This window comes from Natator depressus, chromosome 21 (genome assembly GCF_965152275.1).
Source record: "Natator depressus isolate rNatDep1 chromosome 21, rNatDep2.hap1, whole genome shotgun sequence".
Lineage (NCBI taxonomy): Eukaryota > Metazoa > Chordata > Testudines > Cheloniidae > Natator > Natator depressus.
This window is the reverse complement of record NC_134254.1, coordinates 2,283,022-2,310,719: the sequence shown is the minus strand read 5'-3', so window position 1 is coordinate 2,310,719 and position 27,698 is coordinate 2,283,022. Positions and strand designations below refer to the sequence as shown.

Genomic DNA, 27,698 nt, shown 5'->3' with positions numbered 1-27,698 from the left:
CACGTCGCTGCTTTTTAAACGTGCTTTGGATCCTTCTGAGCACGAGAAGTGGGTCTCAAATTTTGGGGGTACAATCATCAGGATAGGCCACACGGCTTATTGCTTGTGTCCCATTATGAATTCTGGGTACACCGTGGATTTTATAGACATTAACATGAAAGAGCCCAGAGTCTGGGAATTCTATAAATCCGAACAGTCAATAAAAAGAGCAGACAGTGCACTAGTTTTTAAAATGCAACTTCCTGGCTACATCCCCGTGCACACAATCTTTCTGGGTCTTTTCGCAATGTCAGTAATATAATTAGAGAAAGGGATTCATGAAGTAATGGGATAAAACCCGACCAGCCTTTAAAACTAGTCTTGATTTAGAAGACCTTCAAGTAAAACAGTGAAGTTATGAACTGCTTCCATTTGCCAGGAGGGCGCAGCAAACATGAGCTCTACAGGGTAAGAAAGCAAAAGCAGAATACCATTGGTCAATTCCCTGCTGGTGTAATGCCACTGAAATAAACAGGGAATCTAGCAGCATTGCTCAGGATTCCTGTAAGTTAACCTGCTGGGTAGTGCTTAGTATCTACCCTCCTCCCAGATTATGAGCAAAGATTCCTATATGCACAAGAGGCAAGGAACATGAGGCATGGTCAGGATTGGACCAGTTTAGATGGAGTCTCAGATATCACTTCCAATACAAAACAGCTGGTTCCTGCTCAATACTGAGGACTCCAAGAATTCCAACTCTTAAAATTAGATTCAGTGCCTATGCCAGAAGACGGATCAAATGCCTTACTTCAGTCAAGTGGCCAGCAGTAAACAGAGAGCCAAGGAAATGGCAAGTGACTACATCAGTAGTGTAGACAGAGGATACAGGTCCACGCTGGGTGATAAAGTGAGGTTTTATTCCTGGAACACTTTCCAGCCTTGCCTTTAAACACAGAATTATCAATCCAGAGACAAGGAAGGGCTAAGCAAGAGGCAGAGATGAGCAAGAGGCAGTTTTATTGTCCTCTACTGAGGCCTGGTCTACACTAAAAAGTTAGGTCACCCAGCTACCTCACTCAGGGGTGTGAAAACTTCACTCCCCAAGCATGGTAGTTAAGATGAGTTAACGGCTGGGTTAACCTCTCCAGGGGTTGTGTTACCTGCGCCGACAGAACCCCTCCCATCAGCTAGGCAGTGTCTATGCTGTAGCATTTCAAGTGTAGAGAAGCCCTGAGTGAAAGTAACGTATGAGAAAAGTGCCACGGTGACAATTCAAGAGACAAACTCTCTTTTTCTTCACCACAGGTGTAACCTGTACAGTGGCACTGAACGCTGTCCCCACACCACACCTTGCTGACCTGGAGCACACCTTCCACTTCCTGTTTTCCAAAGGTGACTGGGTAATTCATTCTTTATCTCCGTTCAATTCTTGAGTCTACCCAGCTTGCTAGCAAGGGGGACAGCTACGCCACTGCGATGGTGGCCCACAAGGAACTGGACTGAGCCATTTCACACAGGGCCCTGAGCAGTAATGGGCACAAACAGCAATCAAAGCACGTTGATTATTAAAGTTGGGTGGAAAGAAGAGCACCTTAGACAAGTCTGTTAGAGCTGCACAGATGGCTGCTGCTGCTAGAGAACAAGTCATGAACTGATCCACAGGTCTGCGGTGCAGAGCTGGGCACCTAATACCACTATTCTGAAGGGAAATACTGTGCAACGTTCATGGGAGGTGACTTTGCTCTCTGCCTAGACAGCAACCCTTGCATTCGCTACAGAGGCAAGGCAACCCCTCCTGGAGTCCCCGGGGAGAGAAGGTTCCAATCTGTACAGCCCATAAGCGCGACTGCTGTTTGCCTTGAAATGCCAAACTGCACTGGGCCACCAGCTGCCCCAGTGTCCCAGTCTGTGGCTAAATTTTGCACACCCTTATCTGGATTTGAATAATGACAATGAGCACCCATCCCCAGCCCCACATTTACATAAGGATTTACATACGGTTTGTGCCTACCCTTGTAACTGCACTAACCCGGGAAGTCCGAAAACCCTTGCTCTAGTAGTGTACCCTTGATACTCAGAAGTATCCCAAGCACATTACAGTGCAATCTCTCACATCACTCTGTCTAGAGACACCACTCAAGGTCAGGCCCCATGCTGTACCACCATATTAAAAGACAAGGTCCCTGTGCTGAAGAGCTCACAGTCTCAGTCCTAAGGGCTGGTTTACATGGAGAACTTACATCGGCATCACTACATCTCTCAGGGGTGTGAAAAACCCACATGTAGTTATGCTGACCTCACCTCCCGGTGTAAATCAATGGAAGAATTCTTCTGTCGACCTAGCTACTGCCTCTCAGGGAGGGAGACTGACTACGCAGAACGGGGAACCCCTCCCGTCAGCAGAGAGCATGTCTCCGGTGCAGCATTACAAAAGGGCAGCCACAGCCGTGCTGCTACCGTGGTTTAACTGTAGACACGCCCTTAGTAAATTTCGAGGACAGAGGTTTGACCTGGTGCCTTGTTACCTACCCAATGGGTCGGAAGTCAGTAGAAACAGTAAGTTCTGCTCATACTGTGGCATCTGTGTATGCGTGTCATGTCACATGCATCATTCAGAGAACCCGTCTGTTTTGCATCTTTTTGCATTCACGAGAACTTGTCACACAAAACGCCTATTATCTGTTGCATAGTGGCAGAAAGGATTTAAGCTGAATCCATTTTAACATGATGAGCAAATTATTCTCTTCCCCCCCCCCCCCAACCTTGGAAAAAAACAAAGTAATGATTAAGGTAATTAATTGCCTTACACTATGAGATTGTGTTTCTAACCTCCCACTAAAAGCTCACTTGGAACACACGAATGGGCTGTCTTTCAAAATAAGTGTGTGATTAACTGATCACATAAATGTCACCACATCACAGCCTCATCCTGACTGAACAGTAATTATTTCCGTTACCACAAAATAAGCCTGTAGTGCCATGATGTAATAACTCAAGACCCAACATGAATAAGCATTTCCACTTGAGGAATGTCCACCAAATCAGCTGTAAAAGCTGCTGAAGGGTGGGGGCTAGAGGCATTCAAGGAGTTAATTCACAGAAAAACCAGTTGATATTCCCAGAATTAGCTGAGAATCTCCAGATAGCCACATTTAGGGGTCGAATAAGCTCCTAGAGCAGCGTTTTCAGAGGACACCCAGCCTCATTTGAGGTATGTGTTTCTTGCACCATATTCACAGTCTGCAGGATGTAGAAAACCCGCAGAGCGTGAAAGGTGTGTTACTTACGCAGGGCTGTTTTCAGGCCATTTGTGGATAACAGCTGCAATGCTAGTGAGGAACCTATGCTTTAGCTCAATCTATCTAGCCCATTTTAAAGGCTGGAGCCTTGTCTAGACTAAGACTTTTCAAACATGTTACTGTGCTATCCTCATGCCTTCATATCTCTGGGGCCTTGTCCAGATGAGGATGTAACCTGCGCTCCCAATCTAATTTCCTTCTCCCACTCTGGCTGTTTCTGTCATTCTGTGCTTCTCTGTGCATGGAAAAGGCCTTACAAACCCATTTCACCAAGCCACTACCCTCTACATTCAAATCCCTCTGGGATTCTTTCACAACACCGACTCACAAATGAAAAAACACAGCTCTATGCCCTCCAAGTTACACACACCTATGGTGTGTTCTTCAGCTGTAAGCTCTTTGGAGCAGAGACTGTATTTTTGGGCCTGTTGCATGGCATATTTGTCGGCACTTAAGATCAATGTGCAAAAGTGTTCGGAGAAGAGGAAGCAGAGGCCTGTGTGTGTAAGTGCCAGCTACACTCCTGGCACAGGGCAGCCCACTCAGAGCACATCTGGCATCATTTTACCCAGGGTCCATAACAAAGCATCCTTTGCCACACAATCACTGTTTGAGTTAGCCCTGGTATGGAGAGTAGGCAGTGCTGCCAAATTGCACTCAGCAAAGAGCACTGAAATCCCTCGATAAAGTAACGATTCTATTTTCAGCCTGAACTTTAAAAAGGGACAGGTTTTTTTAAAAAAAGAATTATGCCTTCACGTCCTTGAGTCTCACAATATGGCAATTATAACTTAGCCACAGAGGGCTCAGTGCTCAGGCACAAAATGCCTCCTGTGAAACAAGAACCAGGTAGCTTAAAACTAGGTTGAACAAAGCAATAGAAAATATATACTGGAGGGAACAAACATCCCTTGGCTGGGAAATGTACTATAACCTAACAGTTCTTTTCCATCTCCGATTTACAGGATTCCTTGATCCTAAGAGTCTGACTCCTTCTTTTATCATCTGCAAAACACACTGAATTCCCTGTGTCCAGGGAAGGCTTGGGGCAGGACTTCAGTGATAGCTCACTGTCTAATCCCTTATTAATTACAATTCACTCTAGCGGTGGGGAGGACAAAGCCTTCCAAAGCAGCACCAGCCCTGACCATTCTGAGCACTGTAGCCTGAAGTCAAACACTGACTTGCTGCATACCTGCCGAGATAAGGCTGCCCCCAAGGGATTAACCTACACGATTTTTGTAAGCAGAACAGCCACAAGCTTTCCCTGCGGATCCTGCAGGAGGCAGGGTTTTGGTTTTTTCCTATAAAGCCAGGCATGCCACCTTCACAGCTTAATTTGATTTTTTCCCTGCAAGGTAATAAGACCATTTTTCAAAATATCAAAGTCCCTCTTGGAGAGGATTCATCATTCCTGGGCCTTCTATCAGCGTTTCTACCTCACCATGTAATGCCTGCCCTGTGTATGTGCTCTTTTTCTCCCTCCTCTCGCAAAGATGTGTTCTGCAGGTCAGGAAGAATGAAGGCAGACTATTCCTTGCACATTTTGATTGTAAGATAGCATGAGGTTTCCCAAGGACAGTCCCATTTGAAGACGTGCTTCCATATTTTTGCACCTTGTTCAGCAGTGTAGACCTGCAAGCCATTTTTCCTTTTTAACTATTATTTTTCCCTGCTTTGGTGAAGCAACACACGTGCCGCCCCCCCCCCCCCTTTAAGCGGCATGGCACAATGGATAGTAAACAATACAAGGCACTTTCATAGTTACACTGCTATGCCCACACCATGGGGTCACACTGGTATAGCTACAGAATGTGTGTCTAGACCAGGCCTTAGACTCATTTTACAGGAACTGAGTGTAGCTTACCTAAAGCTATACTGGAAATCTCTGTCAGAGCCAGGATTAGAACTTGAGGTTCCTGGCTCCCAGGCTGTGCTCAGACTGTATCCTTCTCCCGGAAGTAAACAGGGAGGGAGAGTACAGTGTATGATGTGGACAGAGGCATGTGGATTTGTCCTTATGTAGGTTCATGGCCCAGTTAAAAGGAAAACTGAGATTCCTTCAACTCACAGGAATAATTTAAGCCAGCCCGGCAAAATGTTCACAAAAGTTTACCAACATAGGTGCAAATGAAGATTTCCCTGACTTTCACCATGACGTGGGAAGAAACAGTAGTGATATTTCACTCACCTGTCTAAGGCTATGTCTACACTTGCAGACTTTTTGCGCTGTCAGTTTCACCGGTGATAGAAAGCACTGGTTTGTGTACTCACTTTCTGACGCCTGTGGAAGTGAGTGTTTACATTTGCAGCACTTCTATCCCTGATGAGAGCAGCGCACTGAGGGCAGCTATTCCACAGTGCAGCTCTCTCCATTTTGACGACAGGCCTTGGGGGAAGGGAGTGTGTGATTGCAGGGCATCCTGGGTCCCTGCACAGCCTCCTCTCCCCAAATACTGATCAGCTCCAGGAGTTCAGCATTGCTCCAAGCAGGGGATCCCATGGAGCAGGCATCGTCACCTGGCCAGATAAGTGAGCACTTGCCAAGAAAACAAAAAGGCGAACTTAAAGTTCCGGGGCCTTCCAGGGGAGGGGTGGACATCTGTCTACCTGGCGTCAGAGCAGCAGAGCTGCTGGCCAGAGCGGTCACCTAGGCACGGTGGGATATCCTGCAGAGGCTAAAAGCTCTGTAAAAGAGGAAGAACGTGTCTTCACTTGCACATCACTGCAAAAGCATCACTGTTAAGAGCTGTACGCCTCTCGTGGAGGTGGTTTTTTGAGTTTCACCGCAAAAAGTCATTGGCAAGTGTAGATGCTCCCACGGTTTATGCGCAAAAAAGGGACTTTTCCCGCTTTAAATGGCAAGTGTAGACATGCCCTAACACGAACAAGTTGGTTGCTCAGCCAGAATGTTGCAGGGCTGGCTTGAAACACAAATCACCTCAAAGAAAGAGCAATAACTGTCCAGTCCCTTTAAAAAGAAGATTTCATGGCCTAGTGTCCCCAGGTTTTGTCCTGTATGACCATTTCTGTTAGGGGCGTGATTCTTTTTTAATCCTGAACAGTTATACCAGCACAACCCCATAGTGTGGGTGCAGCTATACCAGAATAAGGGTGTCTTCAACCATTATTCCCATTTTCAGACAGGAAGGGAAATATCTCTACCAGAATAATTGCATATACACTCGGGGGTTGTACTGCTTTAACTAGACTGGTTTAGATCAAGTGATGCCACTTTCTAGTGTAGACAAGTCCTAGGAGTAGGAAGCTTTTTAAGCAGAGAAAGGAACTAGTTAGTTCTACACTGTGCTCTCTAGCACTAATGCAGGAGGACTTTACTCTCACGCTGACCTGCTTAATCTGAATTGGGGACAAAGCACCTTTGATTAGGTCAGCTTTCATCCCGAGTGATTTTTACATGCCTGTCATCAATGATAAAAATGAGTAAAGATCACACTGAGCTGGAGATCTCCATTTCATTTGTCTCTCCCTTAACAGGTTATTGGGCCAAGACAGATTAAAATGGGAATTGCTAAAACTCCAATCTTCTTCAGATAATGAGAGGGTGAAAGTGCTCAGAGCCCTCCCACATCTCCCCTCAAAGGCCTGTGGCAGTCTAATTTAGATCTGCAAAAATGTAACTTTCCAGACAAACTCTTTGTAAACAGCCTGGGCCAGCGTGTGAACGAATAATGCATTGTGTGAGCTCTGTGTTTCCAGTGCCTCGCTGTACACGCAGGGCCTGAACGTACAGTTGCTTTGTGCCCGAATAGCAAAACTTTGTCAAGTCATCAAACTGAATTCCAGGACAGGACAAGAGGAGCAGCATGCAAAGGCAAAGGGCGAAGATATTCCCCCATTCTCCAGAGTGGGCACTGACACCCAAACTGAAGAGAACATTGCTAATTTCCTTCCCTCCCCATAAAGCTTCTTAATCTCAGGCAATTTTGTGACGACGCACAGCAGGATGGGCAAAGTGGCTGGCTCTCCATACTGGGGATTCTTCCTCGGGCATAGCTACATTGGTGCAAAAAGGCACTCCGCTACTTCCGCTTACCTTTGTACAAGCCTCGTATAACATCGGGGCAGTGTGTCTACGCTAATGGTCTCAACTGGTCCTCAGGACAGACAGGCCATCAGGCCCTGCAATTCTATAAGACTCTGAGGGCTCGGCTACACTTGCGAGTGACAGCGCAATAAAGGAGCCCCGGGCGCACTAGCTCACTCTCCATCCACACTGGCAAGGCACGTAGAGTGCTCTGACTCTGTGGCTACAGCGCTGCTGGTCTCCACCTCGGCGATGGGATAACGTTTGCTGCGCCCCCGCTGGAGCACCACAGCGCCAGTGTGAACGCAGTGTTGCTTTACTGTGCTCTGACCAGCCTCCGGAAATGTCCCATAATCCCCTTAAGTCAAGTGGCCACTCTTGTCATTGACTGTAGGAATGCGGAAATGCCCTTTGAAAGCTCCTCGTTTCTGACAGCGGGCTGCTTATCTGCTCCGAGACAAAGCAACCATTAGTGTGGAATGCTGTGCGTGGGGGGCGGAACTTATAAGACAGCATGCTGACATGCTCTCAGGCCCCCAAAAACCCACTCTCTCCCCCCACATACACACAACACACTCCCTGTCACACTCCACCCCACCAAGGAACAGACAGTTGCTGCAGTAAGTTAATATTCTCGCTCATTTCAGACCCTCCTTTCTTTGGGCAAGAAGAACAGGAAGGTATTTAATAGTTTATGCGCACATGAAAATTCCAGGTCGCACTAACCGAGGAATTTCATCTAGGAAGGATTCACATTCCCAAATGAGCTCACTAAACCACAAATGCACAGATTAGCTGACAGTCAGGAGCCCTGGCTGGTCACAAGTATTTTATTTAAACAACACGTTCGTATGTGAGGGTTAACGGAATGAAAAGCTACAGTAAGAGAACCCAGTCTGCTCCCAGGATGATTACACATGCATCCAGCTCTTACATTAAAGGAAATAAAAGATTAAGGCTGCATCATAATTAGCTGGAAGCGAAAGATTAAGAAACGAAATTCAGAGGCTGACTTACATTTCAAAAGCAAGCTGAAGAGGGTGCTTCTAATCTGCATATTTAGTTCTGCTCTAGCTCCTGCTACAAAGCATCTGGGAAAGAATCCCATAGCAGAGGCTTTCCTAAAGCTGCGCCATTCACAAAGGCGGCAGCCCTGCATTCACTTTACAAGCCACCTCTGTAAATCAGGGGCAGCAGTCCAGCTTTTATAGCCTCTGAACAGCACACTAAACACTGTCTGCAAACATGTCTGGTGTGAAGGGGAGTGTGGAGACGTTTTATCAGGGTAAAGCCAAGTAAATTGGTTAGTCTCTAAGGTGCCACAAGTCCTCCTTTTCTTTCTGCGAATACAGACTAACACGGCTGCTGCTCTGAAACTAAGTCTTGTAGTAACCCCGGACGTAAGAGGTCAGCAGGCACTGCAGTCCTAGCACAACCCATGGAGCGTTCCCTGCACAATGCCTGTTATTGCCATAGGGCTAGTAATAAAAGCTAACCTCGAATTTACCAAATGGGTAGGATTAGAATGAAGGACTCAATCTGACAAGACCTGACAGCCCTAACCCAGGAGAAATTCAGGACTTTAAAATGAATTCAAATCCAATTAAAAGCAAAAAAAAGGTACAGTAATATTAAAACTGAAGGTAACTCTGTGGTAGTTACTGGTTAACTTTTTAGGACAAGGCCAGTTTTACACAACATGTTAAGATTTTACTTGACTGACCTTAACCCAAGTTGCCTGATGCCTTTTTTCAACAATTGTTTGTACAGTCCCAGCGCAATTGTATTGAAAACGATCCTTTGCACAAAGGAATTGCCTCTCATCAAAAGGTCTGAAGCTCTTAAACACATTAAGCATTACATTAATCCCCTTTAAACACACACTTGGGAAGTAGAGAGGTATCAGGAGTTTAAGGCCAGATGATACGACCAAATCATCTGTCTGACCTCCTGCACCTCACAAGCCACTAAACCCCTGCCAGTTATCCCTGCATTGAGCCCAGTAATCTGGATTAGACTGAAGTGTTACAGCCCCCAGATCCCCGCATTACTGTATGCCACAGGTAGATAACAACGGAGACAGAGGTACACTAATGACTGAGGCCCCTGCAGTTGAACAGGTGAGAGATACCCAGGTGAACCTAGCTAGCATTCTGCACGGATTTGTCCAAAGGCAGTACCAGGAATAAAACAATGGAGACTTGGCTTCCAGCCCCCACAGAAACTACATCCCCTTCCACGCCAACAACATTCCCCAACATCAACAAGCAGCCTTGGTTTCCACAACTAACTTGCACCTCTCCTAATTAACACACTTAAATTACACTCCATGATCCATATGACAGACAGAGAGACAGACACAAAATCAGAAAGGATTCTGGGGATTTCTTTGTTTGGTGACAGAATCCCAGAAGATTTCAGCCCAAACCTGGAAATAGCCCTTACAAGTGGCTCACCACCACTCAGCTAGTAAAACTTTGGAACAAGATTGCTTTTGTGCAGCTCTACATGAACAGTGGCTTTTTAGTAAGTGGTGTGGTAGATTTAAGATGGAGATATTTAGAATATCAAGGGCATTCCAGGTTAGAACAGCAAGTGGGAAACCTCATCAGGTATCAGGAATTTTGCAAAGGAGTTGCGATATTTTGTGCGTTGGGGGAAGACAGTGAGTAGACAGACACTTTAGACCCATATATCCAAACTATGTGGCCATCCTGGGCCATTAACCTGGCAGTGGATAGCATGGACCCCCAACAAGCTGGCATTAGGGGGAAGGGGAAATTTCCTGAGGAAAGCTTAAGAACTAAAAATAGCTGCAAGCCATTATCAGCTGAATGATGCAACTTGCAAGGGCAAATCCCCACCCATCCAGGCTTCAGCATGTTGAGCTCACTTCAAATCACAGCACTAGTCACCATTAACAGCTACAGCATCACCACTTCTGGGCCCAGAGCTTTGCAGGGTTCCTTGCTGGGTTTGAGGCTGCAACATTACTTAGGTCAACTCCAAAAAGGGCCCATTGTCTCTGAGTAACTCTAAGGGCCTGGGTGCGAAGGGGAAGTCCTCCTAGGCTGGCTCCCTCTTCCTTGGTCTGGGAGCATCTCCCTCCCTTAGCACCATATGCAACAGTACGATGAGGGCACTCCCCCCTGCCCCAGCTATGGGCCAGCCTGCTCCCTGGCACTGTGCTGCCAGTCCCTCTTGGCTGCACCACTGGGGTGACCCTTCAACAACAGAGGGAAAGGATTCCTAATTGGTGGTCCAGGGACCCCTATGATCTGAGATTCCTGTCCCCCCAAGGTACTCATACCCCACAGACGCCCTCCTTACTTAGGATTCTGTCCCTGCAGGCATATTACTCACTTACAGAACACCAACCCCAAGGCTGGGCAGACATGCAGATGGCATCTTTCAGGGCAATGTGTGGTCAAGAGACACACGTAGGTTGGCTGTGTCAGCTGGCAGGAGCTGTTCCTGGACAGTGACGTGTGAACCTGGGCATTCCAGGAGTTTCTATCTGCTACAGATCGGGGCTCCCTCTGACAAACTGATCTGACACCAAGGCTTGTGCAAAGGTCGATAGATCCGGGTCCCAGGAGTTCAACTCATGAAAATGCAAGATGTTGGCATGACAGACAAAAATAAAGGGTACGATATGCTCTGATGCCCACATCTCTATAGAAAGCTTGTGGGGGACACTGTATCCAAGCAGATGAAGGAATGAGTCACCTGCATGTTAGTCCATCTTTATTTACCACGAGCAGCAGATCAGCTATGCATGCATCATACCATAGCTTCATTAGACAGGACAAGGTAAACCTGGGGCCACTTACCATATTTGCCTCGGGACACAAGAGTCCTTTGCCCACCACTAATCCCACTTTCCACCTTGTGTCTGTTATTCCATAATCGGAAAGCCTTTAACTGAAGGGGACAGGGGTTGTGAGGGAGCCCTGATGTTCCTGGGAAGGGCCAGTCTGCAGGGTGGTGAAAGGAGGAAGTTCAGGGAGACAAGTGGCCTGTTCCCAGAAAACAGGAAGAGAAAGGCAAGGAACGTGAGATTAGCCAGCACAGAGCCCAGCAGGATTTCTATTGAAGATGATGTTAAAACTATGTAATATACAGGTTAAAAGGTTTCTATACATCTGGGCAGAATGCTTAAAAATTGTCCAAAAGTACAGAGTTTGGTTTAAAAAGTCATAAAGTACATCCAGTACATAATCTGCAATATCCCAAATTAAAGTTAATAAATTTAACAATACAGTTTAAATATTAGCATCCAAATATTTGGTAAAAGCAAACCCAGCCGGCAATGTGCGCCTAACATGGAAGAGCAATACTAGCCACCATTAGAGCAGGGCAAAGGGCTTTTTGGCAAATAATATATTATTTGGGGCACCAAAACTATTTGTGAATCAGGTCGAGTTCAATGAATAGTTTTGGCCAAAAACAAACACACACACACCTTTAAAAGATTCCGAAATTTCAAACCATTTCCATTAGACCTTTTGTTTAGAAAATGTTGTTTTGAAATTAACATTCAAAATGTTGCATTTGACTCCAATGATTTTTTTTTTCATTTTAGCAAGAAAAACCTGAAAATTTCTGTTTCAATTCAAACCAAACAAGAACCAAAAACCTCAATTCTTCTCTCATCTCTAGCCATGATGCAACTCCACCTCCTTCTCCCCTCCACTTCCTTACTCCCCTGGCTAAGCATTAATGCTGCTGAAAATACAACAGTGTTCTAAACAGATGCTTTTAGAAGTGGCCAGGCTCATTGCAGAAAAGCCAGGAGCTCACAGATTGTTGCCTTGCACTTTACAGGCCGCCTATAAATTACATAACATGATACTGTTACGTAATTTATGAACAGCCCCTTACAATATTCAGAGATGGAGGAATTCAAGATACTCCCAAAATTGTGGGGGTCATCAGGCCAAAAGGCGGCTTCTCCTACCCTGCCCTTGTCCCATTCTTTCTTCCTCTCTCCCCAAATGCTACCACAGAAGCCTTGATCTTACAGAGAAAGACACGAGTATCTCCTGCCCCATGTTCTCCATGCATCTGCCTGAAACCTGCCTGAGGCTGAGCAATCAAAAGACAGATCCATGACTCATCCACCCAACAAACTGTTCTACCCCACCCATAACTTGAACACAGAGTTGAGACTCACATGTCTTCACAAGGAAGGGTCAGCAGCCAGAAATAGTCCTTCGAGCAGAGATTCCAAGATATTAAATGCAAGCTAGCGTCAGAGAACTTGTGACCAGCTGGATGGAAACGCCACCCAGCCATTACAATTCCATTAGAAGAAATACATGTCATGGGTCCATTTCCTCCTGCTCCTCTTTATAATATCATACAAGCAGTTAGTCCAGATATTTTGCTGTCATCCAAATGCAAAATGGCACTGACCATTGCCAGACACTAACTCAATGTTTGCTCTCTATGTAAAGCCACCAACCCATATCCCTCTAGTTTTGCTCGTAACAAGCAAAAAGCTTAGAATCTATTTTAACTCAATCATGCCTGTTTAACATCTGATTAAATATTTCTGGTGAAATAAGTTTGAGATATTCACTTGTGCAAAGGCTACATCTCTTTAGGTCTCCCCAAGTGCATAATTCAAATGAAGACACCTACAATAAAATTTCTTTTGCCTTCCAATATTTCCCCCTTTAGCTTCACCCTGAGTGCATTCATCTTCTTTTCCAACTTACTTTTGGAGGCTTACTTTAAAGTCAGACACACATCCCAAGATTTTTTTCTCCTGCTGATAATAGCTCATCTTAACTAATTAGCCTCTCAGTTTGTATGGCAACTTCCAACTTATCTTACTATATGTTCCATTCTATGCATCCAATGAAGTGAGCTGTAGCTCACAAACGTTTATGCTCTAATAAATTTGTTAGTCTCTAAGGTGCCACAAGTACTCCTGTTCTTTTTACACTTCCCTTAGGATCTGCCATCAACATTCATAAAATACCAGCCCGCATTCTTTTCATAAGGAGATTAGTTTATCTTTTCAGGCAGTGTTTGTGTCACTCAAGACTACAATGTCCTTCCTGGGGAGTAGCAGATGCATAATGCAAAAGGCTTTGTTTGTGTTTGAGATAACAGTCCCTAGACCACAAGAAGTTCACAGAGGAAATCATGGAGAAAATTTCAGGAGATTAGTTTAAAGTTGCCAGCAGAAAATCTGAATAATTAAAGGGCATCAACATCAGACACAGAAAGCCTGTACAGCCAAAGCTTTCATTAGGAACTAGCAGATTTTGGGTGTCCAACCTGACATCCCTCAAAGGGGTGTGGAGGTGGGTATTCAGCTTTTTATGAAAAGCAGACTCCTTTAAGATGCTTCAAGTTGTGACTAGTGATTTCTGAGTGTTCTTTACAGGGGTCTAAGTCATCTCAGATTCAACTCCCATGAACATTAGAGGGGAGTAAGAGACTATCCTTATCAAATAGTTAATCTATTTCAACATTTCACAAATTATCCCTCCCTCCTTCTCTTTTCCAAACTGGGAATTTAAGCAAAGAGGACTGAGCTACTGAAGAAAGGATGCCAGGTTTAAGAAAAAGTCTTGGTTGTGAAGATACCTCCCCTCCCACAAAAAGAGGCAAGTAGTCAGAAATGTCTAAGCAGGCTTTTGAAAGGTCTTTCCTATATCCTACATTAATGTCTGTTCTGAAGGGTTGTGCTCCAAGCAGCTACAACAAACTGAATCAATCACTGCAAAAAATAGCAACAATTCTGTCATAGCTATTATAAGTCCCCCTTGGGTTTAATGACTCAGGATTGACATTCCTACCACATAGGAAATGGGGAATTTCTTTGGTAAAAGAATACATCTTTCATCCAGTTGCCACTGTGGGAGCAGGTTCAAGACAATCCTACACTCATGATAGTTATGGAGATAGAACTTAAATCCAAGTATACGAATATGTGGTCAGAATAGGGAGGTTCTCATCAAGAATAAGTTGCACTATTAAAAGAAAATAGCACAGACACCAAGTAGGGGCAATATCCTGAATCAGTGCTAGTTACCATCTGACCCAAATCCTATTACATACAGATGGGAAATATAGCCACGGGTACTTGTTCGTCATGTAAGAAAGGTTAGCTAGCTTGTAACTTTCAAAGCAATTAACAATACTGCAGAGAAAGTTACTGCCTTAGTCTTTGCTGCCAAAAAAGAGATGAATTTTTACCATGGGATAGCTAACACGTGTTCGGCTATCCCACTGTAAAATCCTAGTGGCCATCAGACATTGTAGTTTTTACTGTAAGGTAGCTAGCTACACAAGATGAACATTATGTCCCCGCCCATGGCTGACTTCATCTAGTTACCTCATAATAAAGAATGCCTGGTCTCCACTAGAAGTTTGCAGTGAGATCGCTGAAGCGCATTGTAAAACCAAAACCAAACACACCTATTTTGGTGCAGTAAAGACATATGCACCGTGCAAGCCTCAATACCATTTCAGTTAGTTCTGTGAGCAGCATAACCAGCTTTACTCAAGCCCAGCAGACAGACACTCAAGAAGAGGGGGGGGAAAATAAAACAAAGTAAAGCAACCCAAGAAACTGTTTCTGAAATGACACTGCTGACAGACTGGCAAAAGATGGAACAGGTTGTCTGAACGCTTTGATGATTCCTTGAGTTGAAATGGCCTTTGTTTGCATTTCACCTGTCAGAGCTTGATCCACTTTCCCCATCATCTCCACCTTGGGCATTGTGGAAGCCTTTCTAGCGTCTCAGAAAGTTCCCAGTATACACCACTCAGGTAGCTGATTCACAGTCATGATATGGTGGTCTAGCCATCTAGTGCGCTGAGCACTAAACTGACCGGGCAGTGACTAGAACACTCCCTACAGTAGCTTTCGGAATGCAAGGAGCTGACTTTTCTCCAGGAGATGAGCATGGATCTCTAATGGATCCCGGACCAATTTACTTCCCCATTTCACTATCTTGCTGGGCTGGATAACACCACTGAGCTTTAGGGAGGATTTTTAAATTTAAAAAACTAAATTCACACATTTTTCTTCACTGTTTCAAGAAAGAAGTTACCAGAGTCTGGATGAGTTTCCCCACTATAGATCTGTCATGTTAGTTTCAGGGATGCCTCCTAAGCACATCTGTGCCAAAGAGCCAGCACACACACTGGACTGACATATCCCAACATCCTTTCCACTTGAATGGGCAGCACTGAAGAGCTATTGGCCATTGCAAACAGTCCAGAAAAGCAGGGACTGGTGCAAGCTGAGAGAGTCCAAATCTACGACTTTTGGCAAGAAAACTGCAAGAACAGATGGAAGCCCAGCAAATCCGGCAACAGAAAAATCTGAAGCCAATACCACAGTGATTAGTACAGAATAAACGCCCCAAAACACAGGATTAAACTGCTTATATCAAAGTCACTGACTAAGCTAGAGAGATGGCAGAAGCAACAGTCCAGGCACAAGCCAAATGTCTGATTCAGGAAGGGGAAAACGCTTGCTTGTACCTAGTGGTGACCTACCGCTGGAATGTGGTTTGAGACATATGGGGACACAGCTGCTACAGAAATCCTAAGCAGCGCTGTCTCAGCACTGCACAAGGGGACAAGGTGCATTATTTTGGGATGAGCATTTCACTTTCTTCTAACGGGTGGTCACTGACTGAGGCAGCGAGATACTGCTCTGTATGCCCCAATCCTACAGAAGCATTCTTTGCTCAGGTACGTGGATGAGGCTGCTGGCAATATCAACCCAGTCTCTGAAAACCAAGCTATTGTTTCTCCTGGTTTGTGCGTTTGTTGTCTCCAAGGAGGAGGAGCCTGGAGTCAGGCTTTTGATAGTAGTTATGTAAGAGGCTGAACAACAATTTAGTTTATTCTGCTACAACAGGGGCAGCTCTGTAGGGCTAACAGCAATAAAAACCTTGTTCTTGTCAGTAGATTGAAGGAACAAGACCAGGCAAAATTTATATGCCAGACAAGGTGCTGCTTTTATTGTTCCCTTCAGGTAATTTTGGTCAATAACTCTATCCCTTCCTCCCCCCGCAAAAAAGAGAAAGAAACCAGCTCCTTTTAGCTGTCCTGTCCCTCATGGAGACAGGGGATGCTAGGAAAGGAGAGGGAACAACCGTTCTAGTGCAGCAGGCTCAACACAACGCTACTGTATGGCGCATGGCAACTGAACTATTCACAAAGAGGCGATCTGAAAACCAGAGACAGATGACTACACAAGGGAGACAAAACCTACGTGCCCTCCAGCTGCCATCCCCAAATCACCATTTGCTGTGGCAGCCAATTCAGAACCACTTCAACCAAGGATATTTACTATTTTAAAATCTCCGTGGTCCCAGCTACCAGAGGGGTAAGGCCTGTACTAACTAGCCCACGTGGTTCCACGTAGGGTCATTCCTGAAGCAGGGCAGGAAGAGGTGATAGGCAAACTGGTGATATGGAGCGCCAGCTAAAGTCATAATTCACTTGTCTTTGCCTCCACGACACCAGCCACATTCCCTGATGGAAACCTTTCTGGTCTCAGCACAGCTCACCATACACAGTGACCACCAACAGGACATGCTACTTTTGTCTGAAATAATTATGTGGCCGCAGACTGCTGATTCCAAGGGCAACCAGACTCCTGAGCTGGTAAAGAGCTTGTTTCCCTGCAAAGATCCCTTGCAATAAAGGCTGATGGAAAGGAGCAAAGAAGATACATCAACAGCTGAGGTTTCCAGGAGCAGAGGCGTCTGAATTCCTATATTTCTGCAATGGTTGCACAGGTTAAGCATGAAAACTTTGATGCTTTTCCATCTGTAATCAGGCCTCAAAATGTTTACCTAGATAAACTCCTGGAGATTAGAAGCCCTGGCTAAAATAATGTCATGGGCCAGAAATTTACATAACTAAACAGGCTTTCATCAAGAGAGAACCTATGGGCTTGTCTACACATGGAGTTGTTCCCGATTAATTCCATGTGTGAAAACTTACTCTGGAATAAGAGTGCCTTAGTCCTGTTCATTTTATTCCAAAACAACAACGTCTACTCATGGAGTTAATGAGGAACACCTCCATGCATGGAGGAGTCCTATCTCATAAGAGATGCAGTCAGTTCTAGAGACTCCTGGCTATCCTGAAAGCAATCTAAAAGTTATTGTGGAAGGGTTATCCAAAAGAGCCCTTGCGTCATGCAGTATGCCCCCTGCAATTTCAGAAGACTGTTCTGATGAAGTGGGTCCTAACCCACGAAAGCTTATGCCCAAATATATTTGTTAGTCTCTAAGGTGCCACAAGGACTCCTCGTTATTTTTGTTCACTTATGCTGCACCAGTGGAAGGGCAAGGTATCAGATTTCATTTCCTTTTATGCCAATTGGACCTAGTCTGGATTCCAGCAGATTTTTTTTTTTTAAATCTACATGATTCTGAATTGCTGCGTGACTGTCTCTTTTACGTCCGCAGCCGGCAACATGAACCAACACTTGCATACACAGAGAAAGCTGCTTCAGTTCAACTTCCGTTGATTTAAAACCAATCTACCCCTGCCTGGGTGCACTTATCAGTTTAAACCTGTTTTATGAGTTTCTACACACAAGGCTGTAGCACTTCAACCATCACATCTTTGGTTAAACTGGTGCAGCTATGTTTTTAAATCAGGCCTTCGATACTAGGCTCATATGAGCATCAGAAACTCCCTGGTTCCACACTCTGAAAACAGCCTTGCAAAATTCTATACACCCAAGTAAGTAAAGATCCCCAGTGTCTCCTTAGCAATCACCTTCATAAAAGACAGACAAGTACATTTTGGACCGAGAGTCATACGTTTCCATGGCAGTTTTGCACGGAGGCTATGGAGTGTTCCATCATGGGCGTCTTCAGCGGTTATTAAAAAAGAGTTCCACGTTTAGAAGTTCTCTACATCCTGGATATTGATTAAGAAAAGAACAAGTGCTTCAGCACCACCATTTTTTTAAATCAAAGTGAAACATGTCTCCAGAGCCATTTCATAGAGATCAGTTTAGGGGTCAATGAGGGACAGAGAGATGGGATAGTTTGTTTGATACAAAAGGTGGCAAAAGTCAAGCGAATGCTGAAACATCTGCATCCTTCAGTATAACACAGGAGCCTACACAGCAATTAACAAGTCTATACGCGGCTAAACACTCGTCTCCTGTGTCTAGCTTCCATGGCGGTGGCATAGATCTATTAGCATCTGTAAACTGTAAAGGCACCACTATCCAAGCAGCAGCACTGCAGGGGTTTTCCACCCCACAATCAAATACATTAAAAAGGAATGTCTACAGTTGTCCTACACCCGGGTGGAGGAGGAAAAGAGGACTTGAAGGGAGCAGCTGTCCCTTGTTCCACAAGGGATGGAAAGCAGTGTATCCTTTGCCACCCCTTCGGTCGCAAGGTATCAGAACCTTTGGCCTTGTCTACGCTGGACTTAAAAAACTTCCCCAGTTCCACCACCCCTCGGGGGAGTGCTAGCAAGCTAGTGCACTGGCATTCAATGGTGTCTTCTCTGTGCCGTCTACCCTCAGCAGGGTGTTAAAAATGCTGTTGCCCTGTCTACGTCTACACTAGTACTTTCACCATTGCCACTGACAGAGCTGCACCAGTGGTAGTGAGCATCAGAGATTTCCTATGAAAGTCTAGCGAAGACTCTCTGGTGAGGCTCTTAGCACTGCTGATTACCCCATAGAGAACATTTTCACCTGTCCCCCCTCTAGCCACTGCTATGCAGAAACAGAAAGGAAAAACATTGTACAGATTAAAGCATAAGCCACTTTAGGCCTTGACTGCATTATACATTGCACTAGGTTAAGTCAATTTACTTAGCTTGTTTTGAGCAGTTTAAGTTAATTCATTACCAAATTAAGTCAAGTCAATACAAGCCTGTTTTAAATCAGTGTAAGGGTATCTACCCAGGGCTTTAACTAAATAGTTTTAAAAAACCCAAGCCCCCCTCGCCCTCCCCCTTTAAACCAATGCAACTTGTCATTCAGACATGGACTAAGTGAGATCATAGCATTTAAACATTGGTGGAAAACAGAACCAAACACAAGAAGGGTGCACAAGGAAATGCCTTTCACCAGCACAGCCAATGGCAAACTGACTCCACATCCAAGCATGGCTGTGCGCGCACAAAGGATTGATGCCACATACCCCAAAAGCACACAATCCGAGTGCACATAAAGATAGCCCCGCAGTACAGAGGACAGGCACTACCAGGGGTGAGATTAACTCATAACTGGATTAACATGCATTTGCAACAGGCCAGCCACAAAATCAATACCTGAACTGTAAACCTCGGAACCGGAAACAGACAAGTGGAAATAAGCAAGAGCTGTTTGAGAAACCCACCAAGAAATTTAAATGAAGAAACTCTTCTTCTCAGGGTCCCCAGTCAAAACTGGCCACTCCTCTGAAATATCAGAAACAAACACACACCACATCATTGCAACCTGAAAGCACGTGCTTCATAGGAATGACAGAAAACGAGTACTTGTGGCACCTTAGAGACTAACCAATTTATTTGAGCATAAATAAATTAGTCTCTAAGGTGCCACAAGTACTCCTTTTCTTTTTGCGAATACAGACTAACACGGCTGTTACTCTGAAACCAGAAAACATCAAGAATGAGACAAGACAACTCAGCTTGGAGGGGACTCAAAGTATTTGGTCAGACAGGATGGCAAAAGCAAAGGTACACACACAAAACACACAAGAACAGGCCCAAAGAAATTATCCCTTAGAATTGCTTGTTTCACAAGATGAAAAAACTCTCAAAGAGGAAGCAGAATGGTCCTAGCAATGAATCCATCTTTCTGACACAGTTAGGACTGTCAAAAGAAAACCAAATTTCCACAATCAAGCTTAAAAAGCACCCATCGGGAGAAACAATGTTCACTGAGCTATCTACACCGGAAGAGCCAGGATATCGTACTGTACACTGTACTCTAATGCCTCAGGTATGAAAATTCTGAAAAAGAATCTGTGGAAAAAGTTCTGAAACTGTCTCCAAAGAGAAAAGGCAGCACCTTCTAGTGACACATACTGGAAACCAGAGACTATTTTTGCCTTCACAATTTCTGGAATGATCCCAGCTTTCAGAGATCTGATCAAAGTGGCATGTTTTGGCAAAGCAAGGGACCACAATTTCACGTACATACAGTTTGTAGGCAGCACATTCTGTGTACTACCATACATAAAGCAAAGGGCCCAAGCCTACAGCCCTTATTCATGCAAATAATCTTTACTCACAATTAATACAATTAGTCCTGTGACTACAAGCATGAACCTCACAAATGAACAATCCAACTCCCACAAACTTACACTGCTCCCACAACCTTCCCCAGAAGCACTTGTTTGTATTCCTTTATCTAATCATATCAGTTTAGAGTATTTTCGGTGGGGGGTTGTTGGGTGTCAGACAGAGGCAGTTACCCTTTCTTTATGACCTGTGAACTCCTCTATGCTGCTCCTCCATACTCCCCATGGCCACTTACAGGATTTTATCAGAATAAACTAAGGACTGTATCTTAAAAGGGGTTAACCTCAAAATTTACATTTAAATTTAAAGATCTTACAAATCCTTGTACTAGAAATAGTTTCATTACATATTTAAGTGTCCTTAAAGACAGCTTGAATTTAAACATTTCCTTTACAATGTTTGCAGCATGGTGCATGAAAAGGAGAAAGCAAAACTGTCTAGAAACCAACCATAAACGGAAGTGAAATTGACACCCCTGTTTTCATTGTCAAAGCTCAGAAAAATGAAAAAGCAAACAGCATAAATGGTGAGAGGTAGTTTGGATTTTAAAGATTCTTTCAGTTCTAACAGTGCTTGAAGCCTGTATGCCTGCGTGCTGTGGGACAGGATAGCCCACTTCTCACTGCAGTGACATGAAAGAAGGCAGAAAGAGTTGGAACCATCACTTCATTCCTTAGTTCATCAAATCTGAGCACAGTGTTTTACTAATCAACAGGTTTCAGAGTAACAGCCGTGTTAGTCTGTGTTCGCAAAAAGAAAAGGAGTGCTTGTGGCACCTTAGAGACGAACCAATTTATTTGAGCATAAGCTTCGTCAAATGCATGTGGTGGAAATTTCCAGAGGCAGGTATAAATATGCAAGCAAGAATCAGGCTAGGGATAACAAGGTTAGTTCAATCAGGGAGGCTGAGGCCCTCTTCTAGCAGTTGAGGTGTAAACACCAAGGGAGGAGAAACTGCTTTTGTCCTTGGCGAGCCATTCACAGTCTGTGTTTAATCATGAGCTGATGGGGTCAAATTTGCAAATGAACTGAAGCTCAGCAGTTTCTCGTTGAAGTCTGGTCCTGAAGGTTTTTTTGCTGCAGGATGGCCACCTTTACATCTGCCAGTCCTTGCCTACAGACAGCCCCCCAGCCTGAAGTGAATACTCACCAGCAACCACATACCACACAAGAGAACCACTAACCCAGGAACCTATCCTTGCAACAAAGCCCGTTGCCAACTGTGCCCACATATCTATTCAGGGGACACCATCACAGGGCCTAATAACATCAGCCACACTATCAGAGGCTCGTTCACCTGCACATCTACCAATGTGAAAAATGCCATCATGTGCCAGCAATGCCCCTCTGCCATGTACATTGGTCAAACTGGACAGTCTCTACGTAAAAGAATAAATGGACACAAATCAGATGTCAAGAATTATAACATTCATAAACCAGTCGGAGAACACTTCAATCTCTCTGGTCATGCGATTACAGACATGAAAGTTGCGATATTACAACAGAAAAACTTCAAATCCAGACTCCAGCCAGAGACTGCTGAATTGGAACTCATTTGCAAACTGGATACAATTAACTTAGGCTTGAATAGAGACTGGGAGTGGCTAAGTCATTATGCAAGGAATGGCAATATACAAAAACCTGTAGGGGAACACTTCAATCTCGCTGGACACACAATAGCAGATGTAAAGGTGGCCATCCTGCAGCAAAAAAACCTTCAGGACCAGACTTCAACGAGAAACTGCTGAGCTTCAGTTCATTTGCAAATTTGACCCCATCAGCTCAGGATTAAACACAGACTGTGAATGGCTCGCCAAGGACAAAAGCAGTTTCTCCTCCCTTGGTGTTCACACCTCAACTGCTAGAAGAGGGCCTCAGCCTCCCTGATTGAACTAACCTCGTTATCCCTAGCCTGATTCTTGCTTGCATATTTATACCTGCCTCTGGAAATTTCCACCACATGCATTTGACGAAGTGGGTATTCACCCACAAAAGCTTATGCTCAAATAAATTGGTTAGTCTCTAAGGTGCCACAAGTACTCCTTTTCTTTTTACTAATCAACAGTGTTCAATCCTAATTGGGGCCTCTGGGCACTCTTGTTGTTTATTTGTTTTGTAATAATGGTACATATGAAGTTCTTTAGATAGTCAAAACACCATGCAAACAAACAAATTGATAATATAATTTTAACCCAAAGTCCCTTTTAAAAAAGTTTCAAGATTATATGTATGGGAGAATGCCTAATGGGCTTGGCCTATTCATAAAGTCTCAGCTCAGTAATGAACAGGCATGTGGCAATAGGTATTAATAAATAACACATGCATTAAACATATCCTTTACCTAATACTGAGCTCAACACTTTCTTCAGAATTGTAGCTCTGAACTTTGATATTTTATATGTCACAACACTAAAGTGCAAAAGCTAACTTTTTTATAGTTGCTAAACCAGTCAGGCTGCTTTGAGTTTAGGATCTTATTTTAAAAGAACTCAAACTGAAGTTCTAGATCCTCAGACAGGAACTTATTTTAATAGAACTAAAGGAGCATAGGGCAACCAAAGAGCACACAGTAAGGAACACTCCTTTAGTACTGCTAGGTGCTAAAGACAGCCTTCTTTCTTTCATTTTTTGACTCCATCTGGAGTCTACATTACTTTCGTCCCCTCATCCAAGAAAGGAATGAGTGCAGATTGTAGCCTTTCCCCATAGGCAATAACCTCAGAGTATTTCACCTATTGTATGGATTTATTTAATAAGAGGCTTGTCAATTACAAGACTCTTCATTATACAAATGGCAGATCGAGAGTGCGTCGTAAAAACATTAATGCTCAGCAGCATCTAGGAATCAGTTGCCTGCCAAGCCTGATTTCATCTGATACATGACCCCTTTAGAAAGCACAGAATTTGGCTTTATATACCACCTTTCCTGCTTTGTGTATCCCCCGCGCTTTGCACAGTAGTGCATCAGATTCCTGCTGGCTAAAGTTGCTGCCATTTTACACTTGGCATTCACACAAGGATTTGTTTATAACCGTGTGTTGGGAGGGATGCTGGGCAGGACGTGAGGATTATTCCATGTTCTGAGAAATGCCGCAAGATTTCCTTAGGAAGCTATTGCTGCAAAGCACCTCTGAATTCAGATGACTGTGGCTCTACTTTTGGAAGTTTACTGTTCCACAAAATTTCTTTTCAAAATAGGGAAACAAAGGCTCAACATCCAAAGCCATCTGATTTCATTGGCACCTATCTCAGTTTTCAAGGAGAGGAGTCACTTGAAGTGCATCTTACATAAAAAAATTCTTACAACCCACCACACTTTAGAATGTAGAGACAAGTCTCCCCCACCCCACCCCCCCCAATTAAGCTATCTAGTCTATCTTCATTCCAAGGCAGCATAGGTCTCTTATTACACATTTATTAATACAAGGGATTCTGCCAACATTTATCTTCAGGAATAAGGGACATGTTATTAGCTTCCAACAAAAAAACAGTCTCAGGAACTGTTTCTACCTGGTGTAGTTTTGTGCTGTTATTGCCCTGGAGCCAGTCAATATTTGTCTAATACATTCCTTACCTCTAATCCTCACAAACACAAACAGAAGATTACAATGTATATTTTGTTTACAGGTTTCAGAGTAACAGCCCTGTTAGTCTGTATTCACAAAAAGAAAAGGAGTACTTGTGGCACCTTAGAGACTAACCAATTTATTTGAGCATAAGCTTTCGTGAGCTTTTGCTCAAATAAATTGGTTAGTCTCTAAGGTGCCACAAGTCCTCCTTTTCATTTTGTTTACACAAGCTTCTGATAACCTGCTGGGTGTGGGTCACGTAACTCTGTGCATTTTCCATTTAGATACAACCTCTCTAAGCAAATATCTTCTACTAGGCACATGATTCCAGTTTAAGGCCCCTACACTCTCACCCGTAGCTAAGGAAGGGAAACAGACCATAAATTATGGCTGTTTGGAGGCCAGAAGACACTTGGTACAAGTGTGACTGAAAGTGGAATATAAATAGGAATGCACAACTAAAGCCCTTAAATAGAATGTTGTCTATGTTATAACACAATTTTAAACCCTTTTCACAATTTGCTTAAAATGTGACTTTTTCCTTTATCCATGACCCAGTTAGTTTCAATCAGCTTGAGGTCTCAGCACACAACATGTCCTCCAGTCACAGACTGCCCACTATAAACTGACTCCACAACTTAGTTACTGTTTTATGCTCGGGTTGTCTGGCGGCTGAGGCTGGGTTCAGGGGGCTTGGCTGCTGCTGAAAAGACTTGGCTGCCAGACTGTTAGTGCTGGAGAGAACCACTCAGTCATGGTTTTGGAATGCTTACTTACTCCTAAGACACTACAAAGCTATTCCTCCTTCCCACCCCCCTAATATCAATGTTTAAAAACCACCTCAGTAGTAAGCAAGGAGCACTTTTTAGAACACAGAGTTGCTGTTCAGAAAACATGGAAATGCAGTTTGTTAGCACTGGGAAACTGCTCCTTTAACAGGAAAATGACCAGAGGAGCACGCACACACACAGCAAGTCAAATAATGGGGGCACGGGGGAACCACCACCATTTCAGTCAGCTTGATTCAAACAAACTTCCTCTAACGTCAGCTGTAGGTGTTCTCCAGTTGACAGTGACACAGGAGACCAAGCAGCGAGCACGCCTACGCTGATTAACAAGTCACACTCTTGCTACACTCAGACAGTAGTGGCCTCTGCACACAGCTCCTCAGGGGAAGTGGGTGTACATATGCAAGAGATGGTCACGGAAAGGCTAGCCGGGATGTTTGCTCAGCTCAGCTGCCTGTTCTCCCCCCACCCACAAGTCTCTCAGTGTAGCCCAGGCCCCCACCCATCCACAGTTACTCAGCACACTCCCAAAGGAAGGGACGAACCAGCCAGGGAAGTGTTTCCTAACCGCCCTCCCTGCACCAGCTGCTGGGCTGAGACAAAACTCAACCCAAGCAGGGCTTTATCCCGTTCAGCAGGGCAGGGCAGGGCAGGGCAGGGCGGGGGGATGACCCCCAAGAGAAGGGGACACAAAGGGGTAAATGAACCCCTCCCTCCAGAACAGGATAGGGGAGAGAAGGCTTTTCCCCCACACTTCACTGCTAGAACCCCACTGCACACCCACCCAACTACCCCCACCCACCCCTGTTCACCCCTACGCCAACCCCACTGACCCCCACACCCCCCAGAACAGCCCTGCCACTCACAACTTCCTAGGGCCTCATCTCACCCCTGAAGCTCCCATAACCAAGTCATGCCCCAACTCCCCACTATGTCCCCTCTTAGCCCCCAACCCACACACGTCCCCACAACCTCCTCACCCCCAATGCCCATCATAACACCGCCTCACACACAGCCCCCACCCGCCTCTACCCACATACCCCCCTGACCCCAGACCCCCATATACCCCCTCTGACCCCACCAGCCTCTATCTACATACCCCCTGACCCCAGACCCCATAGACCCCCTCTAACCCCACCAGCCTCTAGCCACATACCCCCCTGACCCCAGACCCCCATATACCTCTCCCGGACCCCACCAGCATCTAGCCACATACCCCCTGACCCCAGACCCCATAGACCCCCTCTGACCCCACCAGCCTCTACCCACATACCCCCTAACCCCAGACCCCCAAAGACCCCTCCCTGACCCCACCAGCCTCTACCCACATACCCCCCTGACCCCAGACCCCCATATACCCCCTCTGACCCCACCAGCCTCTATCTACATACCCCCTGACCCCAGACCCCATAGACCCCCTCTATCCCCACCAGCCTCTAGCCACATACCCCCCAGACCCCATAGACCCCCTCTGACCCCACCAGCCTCTACCCACTTACCCCCTAACCCCAGACCCACAAAGACCCCTCCCTGACCCCACCAGCCTCTACCCACATACCCCCCTGACCCCAGACCCCTATATACCCCCTCTGACCCCACCAGCCTCTACCCACATACCCCCTGACCCCAGACCCCATAGACCCCCTCTGACCCCACCAGCATCTAGCCACATACCCCCTGACCCCATAGACCCCCCTCTAACCCCACCAGCCTCTACCCACATAACCCCTAACCCCATAGACCCCTCCCTGAGCCCACCAGCCTCTACCCGCAGACCCCCCACAGCCCCCACCCGCCTCTACCCGTATCTGCCCCCGGGCCGCCCGGTACCTCGGCCGCGGGGGTCTCGCTGGCTCGGGCTGCTCGGGCTCCGCGGCGAGCGGGACTGAGCCGGGCAGGGCGGGGCCGCGCGGGACTGACAGCGCCGGGCCGCCCACCCCGCCGGGCCCGCTGCGGCCGCCACCGCCCCGGGGGCGGGGCTGGGAGTGGGGCGGGGGGACGGCGCGGGGCGTATGGGGCGAGGATGGCACGGGGAGGGGGGATGGCATGGGGCGTATGGGGGATGGCACGGGGAGGGGGGAGGGGGGATGGCATGGGGCGTATGGGGGAGGGGGTGGCACGGGGAGGGGGGATGGCACAGGGCGTATGGGGCGGGGATGGCACAGGGAGGGGGGATGGCACGGGGCGTATGGGGGAGGGGGTGGTACGGGGAGGGGGGATGGCACAGGGCATATGGGGGAGGGGGGATGGCACTGGGAAGGGGATGGCACAGGGAGGGGGGATGGCACGGGGCATATGGGGGAGGGGGGATGGCACGGGGAGGGGGATGGCACAGGGAGGGGGGATGGCACGGGGCATATGGAGGAGGGGAGGGGGATGGCACAGGGCATATGGGGAGGGGGGATGGCACAGGGAGGGGGGATGGCACGGGGCATATGGAGGTGAGGGATGGCACGGGGAGGGGGGATGGCACGGGGCATATGGAGGTGAGGGATGGCATGGGGAGGGGGGAGGGGGGATGGCACGGGGCATATGGAGGAGGGGAGGGGGATGGCACAAGGTGGAGGATGGGGAGGGAGATGACATGGGGGAGGGGGATGGGGAGGAGGTGCAGAGGCAGAGGCTGACACAGGGTGTTGGCAGCCGGAGCTGGGAGATTAGGTACAGGCCTGGAAATGGGGAGAGGGGCTGGAGGTAGAGACTGGGACCTGGGGGCTGGTACAGGGTCAGAGGGGAAGCGCAA

At 46.1% G+C, this 27,698-nt stretch overlaps 1 protein-coding gene across 2 annotated transcripts in view; it reads right to left on the bottom strand.

Moving 5' to 3' along the window:
• The window catches only part of RHOC (ras homolog family member C), a 32,342-nt gene extending 5,455 nt beyond the window's left edge, over positions 1-26,887 (bottom strand). For both annotated transcript variants that reach the window (XM_074936028.1, XM_074936027.1), the window contains exon 1: positions 26,786-26,887. The gene's annotated coding sequence lies outside the window, so the exon portion shown is untranslated. The remainder of the gene's footprint in view (positions 1-26,785) is intronic.
• Between the last annotated feature and the right edge of the window lie 811 nt (positions 26,888-27,698).